At 41.4% G+C, this 13516-nt stretch overlaps 1 protein-coding gene across 1 annotated transcript in view; it reads left to right on the top strand.

Moving 5' to 3' along the window:
* The first annotated feature begins 247 nt into the window (after window positions 1–247).
* LOC117555127 (zinc finger protein 516-like) overlaps window positions 248–13516 on the top strand; it is a 56415-nt gene continuing 43146 nt past the window's right edge. Inside the window, 1 exon segment of the mRNA XM_034229863.1 lies at window positions 248–342. The gene's annotated coding sequence lies outside the window, so the exon portion shown is untranslated.

Genomic DNA, 13516 nt, shown 5'->3' on the forward strand with positions numbered 1-13516 from the left:
GCAGATAGTTCCATTTAATGCGGGAGAATCCATTCAGCCGAGGAAAAGGGGTGTCCGGAAATGAAGAAAATAACTCACTACGGGAACTAGCTTACATCAGTATATAAGTATTTACTCTGATTCAAATCACGCATATGACTCTCTATGTTCATAATCAACACGAAATATATCGGTGATATAACGAAAATCACCGGTAAGGATAATTGCCCACCCCCGCGGGACAAAGTGGACTCGCCCTACTCAATCATGCACTTCAGCATACACTGCAAAGAGCATGCTTTCACCTTTAGGATTGTCTCTGCTTCTTGAAGTCACCCTGGATTATTCTTTTGGATAAAGCAGGTACGCACATTTATTTCCTCTCTTTATATTCGCATACAGACTCAACCGGAACACCCCGTGTGTTCTGAATGGGCTGTAGGTGGGGGCGATAGTCCGATCTTGATGTATAAATAGGTTTCATGCAGACAAGGGTGTAGTGGTTGATTAAGGACAAATACATCTGTTATCACGTCCTGTCGGCGATCGTATCAAGCAGGGACCAGAGCCAGAAGTGTGTAAAGGTAAACATTTGTAATGTCCATGTTTCATCATAGCAGTTTAAGTATGTATATGCGAGTCACCATACTTCATCAAGCTTTAAAAACTGCCTTAAGTCCGTTTTTAGAATAAGAACATGTAAGAATAACGTGAGAAAAGCTGGAGTCATGTCCTGAGGTTAAACAAACTTTCCACAAGCTTATCTCCTCCTTGAGGATCTATTGTATTTTTTTTATTTTTTGGAAAACCCACTCAATCACGGCATTCACACAGATTTGTGGTGACAATACGAGTGCGAGTAAAATTAAAAGAGAAACGAAAAGAAGACAGATCAGAGTAGAAAACATCCAAGAGATGGATAAACAGTTCCTCTTTTTTTTAAAGAATGTTTCATACACACGGAGGCAGACACTCAGGGCGGAGGTGGACGGTAGGGAGGGGGATATCCATATTAGGAGGACGTGTCCTACATAATAGACATGGCACACAACTGCCACTGAGCAAGGCACAGGTGCCAGCAGCAGCCAGCCGGAACTTCTCTCTTCAATGTCAAAGATATGAGGATCTGAAACCACTGGAACATTTATATGTGTGTGTGTGTGTACGCGCGTGTATGTGCGCATTTTTCTCTTCCTTTCAATCCCTGTGCCGATTCAAACTCAAACAGCTAATCTGCATGCGGTGTGTGTGAAAGGAGGGGGGGGGGGGGTGGAAACATGTGGCGATGGATGAGTTGAGTAAATGGTGTTGGTAGTGGTGGTGGTGGGGGGTCGTGTGTGAGGAGGGGGGGGGGCATGCATGTAACTTTTTTTCCCCTCCCCAAATGATGATGTACCTACAGGATGTGAGCCTGCTGTTATGGTAAAGCGACACAATAGCTGCGACTCCAGGAGGGGGGGGGGGGGGGGGGGGGAATCCGAGTGACTTGTTCTCTTTAACTCCACTATCAGACGTGTTGCCTCTACGTGCAGGTGACTGGAACGAAATGTGTGTGTGTGTGTGTGTGTGTGTGTGTGTGTGTGTGTGTGTGTGTGTGTGTCAAAGTAGGCTAGCGCGATCGCAGGCTGTGTGTGGCACCAACACGTCTTTTTGCGCACAGGATACCATTGCGCATGTATGGTGGTGGGACTGCTCAGGGGTATGGGCCGGGGGCAATTGTTCTTCTGGACACTTTAAACACCACACACACATAAATAAAGCAGCTGATCCTGCTGGTAGAACGCAATGGAGACGAAACACATACACACAATGTTAAAATGTGAGATGTGTGTGCACTCAGGTTCAGTGACAAGGACAAACTTTTCTGCTTCTCCTTTTTTGATCCTGTCCACACACACGCACACACACACACACACACACACACACACACACACACACACACCACACACACACACACACACACACACACACACACACACACACACACACACACACACAGGGTTTCTTTCCATTTGTGGTGGTGCATTCATGGACGGCTATAAACTCCGGCACTTCCACGATTGAATCGCACCAGACATACTGTGACATGTTAGATGATCACATGAGTTTCGTCATAAGACCCTATTTGAGCCTACCTAGTGCACTTTCTTTTAAGTGAGGGAATTATGGGAAACTGATGATTGTCATTGTGGATTAACTCAGATTTCTCTAAGAAAACATGCAGTATAGGCTAGTTTCAATTTAGGCAACCCTACTCTTATATCATAATATTGACACACCCACATAGCCTATGTATTTAATGATTCATAGACTACTGTATGTTTATCGTTATTCCAGTTTGTTCATCATAATCACAGTTATCGTAAAACTTTTTCTATAGAGACTTAATCGATTCAACTACAAAAACAACTTAATGTTTATTTTCACTAACAATTACTTTGCCTACTATACATGTCATTCATGTAACAGAGTCGAAAGTGATATCTCAATATCAAATATAACAAATATAATGTTGGTCATTTTTGTAAATTAAACGAGATTAAAATAGCTTAGCTATCTTTTTTTTAATCGACTAATCTGAATCGCGACATTTCCCGACAACACCTGAAGGCAGCAGCAGTGAAACGACAAGAGACAGGAGAGAGAGACACCGTGAAACAGCGAGGGGAAGAGAGAGAGAGAGCGAGAGAGAGAGAAACCTGTACTGCTCTATAACACAATGAGATAGGAATTCGCCAGAGATAATAATAATAATATTTCCACACGGGTTTTTTTGCCGAGTTGAACTCCGGGTCGCTGTTGACAAGCGCCGCACCGGCACACACCGTGGCTCTCCTCTCTATCTCTGCCGGAGCTGGACTCTTTTCTATATTTTAACGTTCCGAGAGCTGCACCGGTCCCTTTTTTGAGAGTGTTTGTCAGCGGTGTTTCTAACTGGTAAGGAAGTGACTGTATAATTATCATTGTTTGTTCTTTTGGAGGGTGCGTTCGTCGGGCTTCTGCTATGTAGTCCAATCTTTACCGACTCTTTGGGCTTTAACACAGTCATTTCCTTTAGGAGTGGACTGATTAAGAAACGGGGCAGCAAAATTATAAGGGTATTTTTAAGGAATGTAAGACTGATAACAGAGTGAAACCTTGCGAAAAAGATGATACTAAGGAAGGGTAGTATATTAACATTAAGTTATTAAAGGGATATTGAGGGCGGTGTAACATATAAATCATAAAGTAGCATACGATACGAGCGATATTAACTTACTAACCAGCAGCAGGAATCCCTAAGTGACAATTAAAGGTGATAATAGGAGCACACAATCCATAAAGGTCAACATAAAAGCTATTAAAGATACCTATTAGTGGTGTCTTAAACTAAAGGACGGGATTGTCATAGTGATCCCCCCTCAGGGGCTGAGTGAAGTATCGGAGGAGATAGTTATGTAAAAGCAGTTTGCAGTGGAGTGAGATAGAGAGAGAGAGAAAAAGACAGTGCGCGCGTGCACGTGCTTGCGCGCCCACCTGCGTCAAAAAACATGCTCACTTTCATGTTGTTTATAGTAAAGGAATACAGATAGAGGGGAACACATGACATTTAGGCTTATCTGGTGTTGTTGGAATTTTGACTTGGCATATTAGGCTACTGTGGTGACACACCACATAGGCCTATACAAACAAACACTATGATTTTCCTGGTGCCATCTGAGTTTTTCATGAACAATTCCAGTATTTTCTAATCTAGATTAATCGTTTGTTGTAGGAGTCAGAAAACTGTGAAAAATGTCCATCCCAGTTTCTCAAATCAAAGCTGTTGTCTTTAAACTTCTTTTGTCACACCAAAACCCACCAAAAATGAACAATGTAGAAAAAGAGGAAATTACTTTTGGTCCATATTTAAATAGCTGAAAACGGCATTTTACTCAATTTTTTTATGTACATTTACTTTAACGATTAATCAATAATCAAAACAAGTGGGGATTATTTTTCTGTTGACTAATGGCTGCTGCTGTACTTGTGCATAGTTATTGAGGGATTTTTAAAGTATGGGTTATGGTGATAATCTTCCAGTATCCAATAGTTATCTTTAAAAAAAAAAAAGTGTGTGCATGGCATCAACAACTGTGAGCTTGCTGTACTTGATGGCTTTCCCCCCTCCGTTGATTTGGCCTTTCTGTGGAGTACTGTTTTTCTCTCTGGTTGTGTACAGTATTTTCTTCTGTGTAAGGTCAGATACAGAAAGACAGATAGGGAGGGAGGGGGGATAGGGAGGGAGGGAGGGTGGGAGGAAGAGACGGAGCGTTGTTTTGCAGACAGGATTACATTGTCTCCCCTATTTTACATTTCAGACATTATGTTAAGTAATTCTTCTCGACCCTGAACCCCAAACTGTGTGGTTATACTAGTGAACACACCACACAACAATACATAATGTAACTTCCCCAAATGAACTGTAAGTGGATAAACTGCCCTTAAGAGTGCCACCTGTTCCCCCCACGCATAGAACCAGGAATACAGTTGAAGGTTGGTATGTAAATACATGCTTTTCTTTATTGATTTCTGGCAGACTTTAGGTCATACTTGTTTTTCTGTTGAAGGAAGAGCCACAATATGGGAGTGTTCTTCTGATGTCACAAGTGTCCAAACAGTGTCATGTCTGAGATCACTTGTTGAGCACTGTTAACCGAGGCAGAAGAGGAACATGAGCTGTGTTTAAATGTGACATGTTGTCAGTAATGTGATTCATGTTGGAATAAGCTTCTACCAGTTTCTGCCAGAGCCTGGCGCAGATGCCTCACATTCACACACGGATCCCTCGAGAGCTCACACATGACTCGAGTGGAGTGTTTTGTAATTGCTCTTTACATATAAATGCGCCATACATTGGGCTTCTGTCAATAGGAGTGTTTGTCTTTTGTACGCCTGTGTGTGCTTACTTTTGCGTCCCGGCGCTTATCCTGATTAAACTTTCAACTCGACTTTTTATCTCCTTCAAAGACCTGACTTTTTGTTTTTGCAAAGTTCACCACCCCTCCCCTCCCATATCCCCTACTTATGTTTTTGTCCTGTACATGTAGGGGTAAAATTAGCAATTTAATTTTCGTTATCGTCTCCCTTCAGAATGTGGAAGTGTTTTATTGGTGTGGTGAGAAACAATGAGGACAAGGCAGGGCTTTGTGGGTGGCAGAAATGCATTTTAACCCATGTGAATGAATGGCGCCTCACATTCCACAGCAGCAGGCCCTACACTGAATGGCAGCACTAACTCGGCTGTTTTCATTACTCATTACTGCCTTGTGCCTTTTCACCATGGACATAGTCATTTACCTTCACCAACTGAGAGGGGGGCGCAACACCATAAAGACTGTCATTTTTTTGTGTAGGTATAATGACACTGAGCTTGGCAAAACAGTTTTTCTACATTTTCAAAACAATTCTTCTAATTGATAAGTAACTGGTGCTGTTGATTTTCTCCATACTCTGCTTTTAATATTAAATCTGCGTAATCCCAAAAAAACATTAACAATGGACTTTGTTTGACATGAAACATTTAGCTCAAAGTGACAAATCAAAGCAAATTATGACTCAACTTGCAATTCATCACAACTCTACAGAGATGTATTGCCACTTATGTTTTGATGTTCTGGCCGGCAACTTTACACTTCTGATTCAAATGCTCTAACACTGTGGTCCACCTACTCAGAACTAAACATCAGAAAGAACAAGTTAGGAGGTAGAAAACAGTGTCGAATTGAGCAGTTAGAGAACCATATATTTCCCTCAGGAGATGGTGTAGACCAAAACAGAGCGAAAACACGTGGTTTTTCCAATAAGTGAAAAATAATGCGTATATGTATCCGCCTGTTTTTCCTTCCACCAAGTTTCATTACAACACGGCCATTGACATACGAATAAATAGAGAAACATGACATAACAGAGTTAATGAAAGCTCATGCTGCTTTGTATCTACCAGATGTATACATGAGCCAAATATGATGACAAGTCTGTCATATTGACTGATACTTTGTCATTGTAGCTTGTTTCTGCTGCCCCCAAGTGGCCAAAATATAACTTAAAGAAAAATCTGCAAATGCTAGAATCATCTTTATGCCACCCTAAATGCAAGGCATTATCAAGACCAGATTTGCATTTACTCTTGTTCAGGTGTATCTCCCGGTTAGTATCTCTTGGTTTAAGTGTGTATATATCCTGTTTTAGCATTAGCACATCTCTGTGTGGTTCCCAGCACCTTGTGGACTTCACGTCTGGCAGAGTTCCAGAGCTAGCTTTGTGCAAATAGGTCTTTGATTGAATCTTTTCAGTACTTTTTGAAGTGTAATTGCTACCCTGCTTTGACTTCTTCATTCCTGCCCTTACTGCTCATGTTGATGTTGTGTGGCTTTGAACAGACTCTGAGTCAGTTCTGATGAAGTTCTGATCTTCCTTACTATTGTATCAATCACGTCTTTTACGAAAGCAAGGATGTGCCTGCCTTCACAGGTTTTGATCACTGTCGGTGGCATATTACGGTTGGATTATGGAGAGGCTGTTCCTTATTTCTTTGGAAAATGAAACAGAAGCAAGAAAATACTACGATGTCTTGTGTCTGTTCTCTGGTGACGGCATTGATTCCCTGCTGCATGGTGGGGGTTTTTACTCTGAAAGGGCAATCTCTCTGCGTTAGCCTAGAAACACCAAGCTCCTGGATTAAATTATAAATGAGCCCTCCATGGGAAACGCATTGCTTCCTGCCTCGGATAATCACAAACAATTTACATTTACTGCGACCATCATCCTAGACATTACCAGTATGTGGATATGTACGTCCATTATTATTTACCTAAACATTCTCGACCATTTTCTTGAAACTTTACCAACAGGTGGGTAGGTAATCCGTCTATTTGGGTCACACCTGCATCCTCCCCACCCATGAGGACCAATAAGATCAAGTCTCTGCCATGCCAAGCAGCCCTGTCCAGGTAGTGAGTCCTGATAGCTGTCTAAATTAGGCCCAAAGAAAACGATGTAGTAATCGGAGGATTAAGATAGGAGAGAGGTTAGAGTTGGTGTGGGGTTTAAGGCGGGTGGAGGCAGGGGGGATTAGGGAACAGGGCCTTGTTATCCTTTGCCTATGGTGGTGAGGGTCCGGAGAAGCATCATAGCATGAAAACATGTTGAAACTTTAAAAAAAAAAAAGACATATTAAAACATTTTAGCCTGGCTCAAACTCTCAAATGATTGACAGCTGTGTCAGTTAACAGTCAAATGCAGGCTTTTTTTCAAATGGCGGTTGATGCCGTCCTGTGAATTGCGAGGGCACGGCCAATCAGAGAATTCAGATCAGTGCCTCAAGCCCCAGCCCGAAGTTCACCAACCTCTATAGAAAGTACTACGCCCCTAGACATAGGGAGGTGGGTTGAGAAAACAGTGGTCCCCATGGTCAAATTGCCATGAGTTCCTTCAAAGGTTCCTAAGGAAAGTTCAAGTGTGTAAAGACATCTTGTGTTTGTGCATGACGTTTTCATCTTCATGTCACACAAGCAGGTGTGTTGCTTTGACAAACTGCATGGTCAAACTACTGCTAGAATGTGTACCAATAATGTAATCAGCTGTAGGAATGCAGGAACTAAATCAGGGTTGGCCCACACTGAGTGGATGAGAGTATGATATGGAGCCCATTTATCAGAGCAACTGAGGACACTTGCAGGCAGCAGCTCGAGCCTGCAGTGATGCAAGCAGCTTAACAGCTCCTTGACAGAGTCAGTTCAATTGAAAAGGATGTGTGTTTTTTGAATTTACAGATTGTAGAATGTCAAGAGTTTCAATGTTAGCCCGTTATACGGAACATGCTGCGTTATCCATCACTGGCACTCATGTTGATTTTCCCTCTTACACATTATTGATGATCCAATGAAATAACAATCACAAGCACACAGAGCTGAGGCTGAATGTGCCGGATTCATTAGCAGTGCTTATCAGCTTTTGAGCGATCATAGTTAATATATTTCTGCCTGCGTCTATGAACCCACGCTTGGCATTGTTGCTGTGATTGCTGTGGGATTAAAGAAGAGAAATAAGCTTAGCTGGGAGAAATAGCCCAGAGGACCACGTGGCTGTGATCGGGGATTGAGAGGAAGGGAGAAAGAAGGAGGGAGAGAGAGAGAGAGAAGGGGAGAGCTGCCGGGGGAAGGAACAGCACTCTTTGTCCAGCCCAGATGTCACCGTAGTAGACTGCCATTATCGATCCACTGCTTTACACACAACACACACACAACACGCACGCACGCCTGCAACACACACACATACACACACACACAACACACACACACACACACACACACACACACTACGCACGCATGCACACACACACACACACACACACACACACACACACACACACACCACACACACAACACACACACACACACACACACACACACACACACACACCACACACACACCACACACACACACACACACCACACACACACACACACACACACACACACACACACCACACACACCACACACACCAGTGATACCCTAATTAGATAGCATTAAAATGGGAATTTAAAAACAAACCTGTCAATGGTGTAACATAAACACCTTAAGGCATTGATTCACCTTTTATTTCAATACATGAATGTCTCGATATGCATACTTAACCAAAAGAACTAATAAAACAAAACACTTTGATTGATGAACAATGAGTTGGACACATAATTAGCATATTTTGACATATTTCAGGGCTGTAACTAATGTCTTCAGAAATATTTTGAATGAAAAACTATTGATAGTCAAACTATTATTTTTCTGTTGATTTGCTTAGTCAACTAATCATTTTTAGCACGCAGACGTTTCCTTATCATTTGTAAAACCAGCCTTTCTTTCCTCTGCATTCTTTCAACCTCAGTCTATTTATCTCTCTGCAAGACTTCCTTTTGACAGGCCACTCGATGACAAAAACTCTGTATGTTTGGCAGGGGTGACGTCCGGGCCCGGTAGGGAGGGGACGTGGCACCCAAACTTAATCCAAACTCACAGCAGCCCAGAGGGCATTAAGGGTGGGTGGGGGTTGGGTGAGCTGTTTCCCTAAGCAGAGAGGCTCCTCTTTAGCATTCACCATTCTGTTCCAGTTCATAAACACACTCTAAACTGGAATTAAAAGGTTACCAAAAAGTGATGAAGTCTGATACAAAGTTTCGTATTATGTTTTTATGTGTGTTCATAGCGATAGTAAGGTAAGTAAGGCTTGTCCCCAACTTAAACTTCATAAACATAATTACTAAAATGTTTGATAAGAGTTTTCTGTGAAGCGAATGTAAAGAGCATTTCGTTAGAACTTCATTTTGGAAAACAACAGGACTTTTAGGAATACCTCTTTAAAGATATTTGCAATGTGTCATTTCACTTTAGTTTAACTGCTAACAACTCCAACCATTTATACAAACATTCACATTGTTGTCTGATCTCCCTCGAGGAGATACCGTTGTTGCTCCGTTTGAGTACGAAAACAACTTTAAACACGACACACTTCAAAACATTTTCCCTATCCACCTCAATTGCCCCACATTCCCTACATTCTTAGCATCGTCTATTAGTCCGTAAAAGTCTTCCCTCTCTTTAGAGTCAGAGAGAATGTACACAGTGTGTTTAGTTAGAGCAGATTGAAGGCCAGTGATGTTGCATGTCTGACCAACTTAGGGAAACAAGCTGGAAAAGTCTCCAGGCTACTGCAGCTAATCATTCAGCCCACAGAGGAACTGATCGTTAGGCGCTGATGTCAGCCTAACCTTGCCGCGATGCTTTTTACTGAGTGTGTGTGTGGGGTGGGGGGTAGATGGATTGAAGTCTGGAGTTAATCCTGTCAAAAACTGCTTTTCTGATCATAATGGAGGAAAAAAGACACGAGTCCTTTTTTCCTGAGTTATGGGATAACAGCTAAACGCATCATACTCCAACAACGATTACGTTAAATGAGCAGGACTGTTGTACAACGCTCTCATTGACATGCCTGAAAGTCACTATTGTTACTTCCTGAGCAGACCCACTCATATGGAAATTCAGGGGGCAGTTTTAGTTCTCCTTTGCTGCCAGTTCTCAAAATGAGTCAAGCGAACATATCTGAGCCTTGTTAAAGATAATAGGAACAGCTAGAAAAGCCAGAAACTACACATTTAGACAATGCTTGAGGTAGGGTTAGGGTTAGGAGTATGACAGTCTTTCCCCCTTTGTTCTATGCTACTTTGTAATGGCAGGATGGACAGGCGTTAGGAAACAGGGTATAGGAAGTAATAGTGGAGCTCTGGCAGGGTCAAGCAGGCTTCGGGGTCACTGAGGACAGAGGTGAAGTGGAGGGGGGAGGGTCGCCCAAGGGCTAATGAGCTCACCGCAAATCCACATGTGGATCAGAGATACAGTTCAACTTCACACATGCATGCAAGGTGAACAATTGCAAGAGTCATCTAATGTGAGGGTTTCTACTCAGCAGGAATAACAAGTACAAGCCTTTTCCATCATGTAGTTAAGTTGTGCTATGACTGAGTGATATACATTACATTACGTTCTTTCAACAAGACCCTCGTTGTAGCCCTTGTTCTGTAAATGTTGGCAAATCAGACTGTAGAGACAATTTTGCAATTTTAACTAGATGGAATTCCAGTGACACAATGGGTGTTTTACATGGTAATGGTGAGTGCACCATTTGTATACATCAAAGTTGGTTGGTTCAAATGCATTGCAAATCTGTATGAATACATTTTGGAGCAGACACCGATCACAGGGCGGATTCACTGATTTGTGTTCACTTTCATTAACATTTTTAAGACATTTGGCCATGCGGAGTCATTGAATTCTTTCTAGTAGGTCATAAATGTTAAATGTTTTCTGATTGTAGGCTGTCAGAGGAGGTTAACCACCCATGATATAAAAGTGGGATTGATGTGACTGTGGATGGTGTGTGTAGTTTCAGCTACGCCACCCGGGCCTATAGAAAACACCATCAAACTGCTAGCGACAGAAGCTAAAAATGCAAAAATGAAATCAATCATTTTCGTTTGTCAATCCATCCGGCCCTTTTAACTCGGGTTCAATCATTTAATGATTCATTTTAATTAGGACTTAATTCCTTCATACTTTGCATACGGTATGATTGTGAAACAGATATTAAATTGTATTTCATGTGTTTAAAATGCGTGAAAACATCTTAAACTAAATCAGAGTGTTGGTAATTGAGGCGTTCCTTTCGCTCCCATGCTTTGGATCAAAAGTGGAATTGAATCACTGTATTTGGTGCGTATACAGTATAGCCCTATAAGGCTGACTGACTGACTGATTGTTTTATCAGGTGTATTTACCCAGAAACACCAGATTCTTGTCTGGATTTGCTGTTTGCTACTACCTCAGCTCCCAGCTGCCTCTCTGTCTGTCTATTGCTCGGGGGCCTTGCAGTCAACTACACAGGGAAGAAGAGGACCAAAGACAGGGTGCTTTTTTAGTCTCCCCCTACCACCTCTCCACCACCACACACACACAGCCCCAAATCCACTAACAGCAAAACCACCACCACCTTTTTCCATTGGCTCTTGATGTTTTGTAAAGAATCCTCCAGCACACCCACACCCTCCCTTCAGCAATCCCCCTGGCCTCAGTGCCCTGTTCCCACATTGTATCCAGATGTGAGGAGGATAGTTGAGGGGAGGAAGGTAGGGCCCCCTGGTAGTGCCCCCGTTTCCACCCCCAGCCAACCCCCAACCCACCATCCTGGCTAAACACATCCCCACACTGGAGGTGTTCCAGGAAGCTCCAAACTAATGATCTGTTACTATCTGCTATAGCAAATAGTAGATCCTACTATTCTATGTTTTATACCATATAGTATATATTTTTGAATTTGAAGTGTGAAAACAAGAAGTTTAAAGATATCACAAATCGACGTGATAGGCATATTTCTCAGACATTTTACAAACCAAACAATCAATATGTAGTTGTAGCTCTTTAGGGCAACATACAGCATCATAACCTACTTTACCCTTAAGCTAAAAACATGAGAAGAGATACAAATCTGTTGCTCCTGAGGCCAACTGGCCGTGATCGTCTAATCCCCGGGCCGTAGAACTCTATTTAAAGAGCCACTAATCCCATCAGATTATACCTGACCAACTCCTTGAAATTACCCAATTAATCTCTTTTAACAAGGGTCACAAAGCCCCCTAAAACAAAACCTGATAAATCCCAAAGAAAAAAACTGACCCATTTTTAGCAGTCTTAATTACTAAGTCTGACACAAAAGGTGGGTGGGCTACAGCCTAAACTTGGTCGTGGCTAGTTTTGAACATGATTTATCTGGGTTTTTATGCCAGTAAATGCGTGCACTAAAACATAAAGGGAGCTTCTGAATATGGGATGTATATTAGCCACACACTACAGATGCAGCACTGTAATGAAGTTATTTGAGGTTGCTGCCGGCTGCTGCACATATTGCGATATGACTTCTCTCAAGCAGTTGGTGTGCTTAGGTTTAAAACCTGGACAGCAGGCTCCACAGGCATCAGTGTCCCAGATAGATCTGAGGCAGAGGTTTTTGTGCTGTACTTGTTTGTATTAGGAATCATTTTAAGGACTGTTACTGCCAACTCTTACACTGAAGCTCCCAGGGCGCCCAAACACATTTTTATTATATCAATCTTTTAAGTATGTCCAAATAGCCAGTGTGTAAAAGCCCATTCATTAGCAACTCATGCCACACCATTATAATACATCAAGTTTGTTGACACATCCATGTCTATTATGTCCTATAAACATACTTATATTTCTTAATAGCACTGTAATTATACTTATGAGCACTCAATGACAACATATTATAAATCTTAAAATGTAAATTTCTGAAAGTGTATTATAATTCTCATAGTAAAAATACATTCTAATGATATAACACTATATTATGTATTACTATTATGCAGTATAATCATATGTCGCATTATAAGTATATTTCATTATGGATTTTTAAAATAGGTTGTATAAAAAGTATAAATGTTTTAAGTATTATGATAGATGACCCTATAAGTCATTTAAAATGATGTATAATGATTATCGTTAAAACTAATTATGAATATTTACTTTTAACTAAAGTTACACATGATATAAGAAGATTATGATTCATTATTATTATTTCTATAAATCATGTTGGGCTTCATAGGAAGTTCTTGTTCTAAAAGTGTGGGCCCATTTCAAAATATCTCATTAAATCTGTGTGGTCTTCAATAATTCTGCAATAAATATGTTGTCAATGAGGTTGCATTATACCAATGACATCAGATACATAACAGTTGGACCTGATTTGAAATAAAGGGCCATTGTCCTCTTGTTGTAACAACCGCTCTCTTGTGGATACTGCATGACACAAGCTGAGCTCATAATTGCTGCAGGATAGTATTTACAGTGAGGCTCCTTATCAAACCACATTTGTTTAAATTACAATATGGATTGCTGTCACCATCTCTGTATGCTCCACTCGCTTATCTTAGATTCATACAAATACCTGCAG

The sequence above is a fragment of the Gymnodraco acuticeps genome, unplaced genomic scaffold, assembly GCF_902827175.1.
Source record: "Gymnodraco acuticeps unplaced genomic scaffold, fGymAcu1.1, whole genome shotgun sequence".
NCBI lineage: Eukaryota > Metazoa > Chordata > Actinopteri > Perciformes > Bathydraconidae > Gymnodraco > Gymnodraco acuticeps.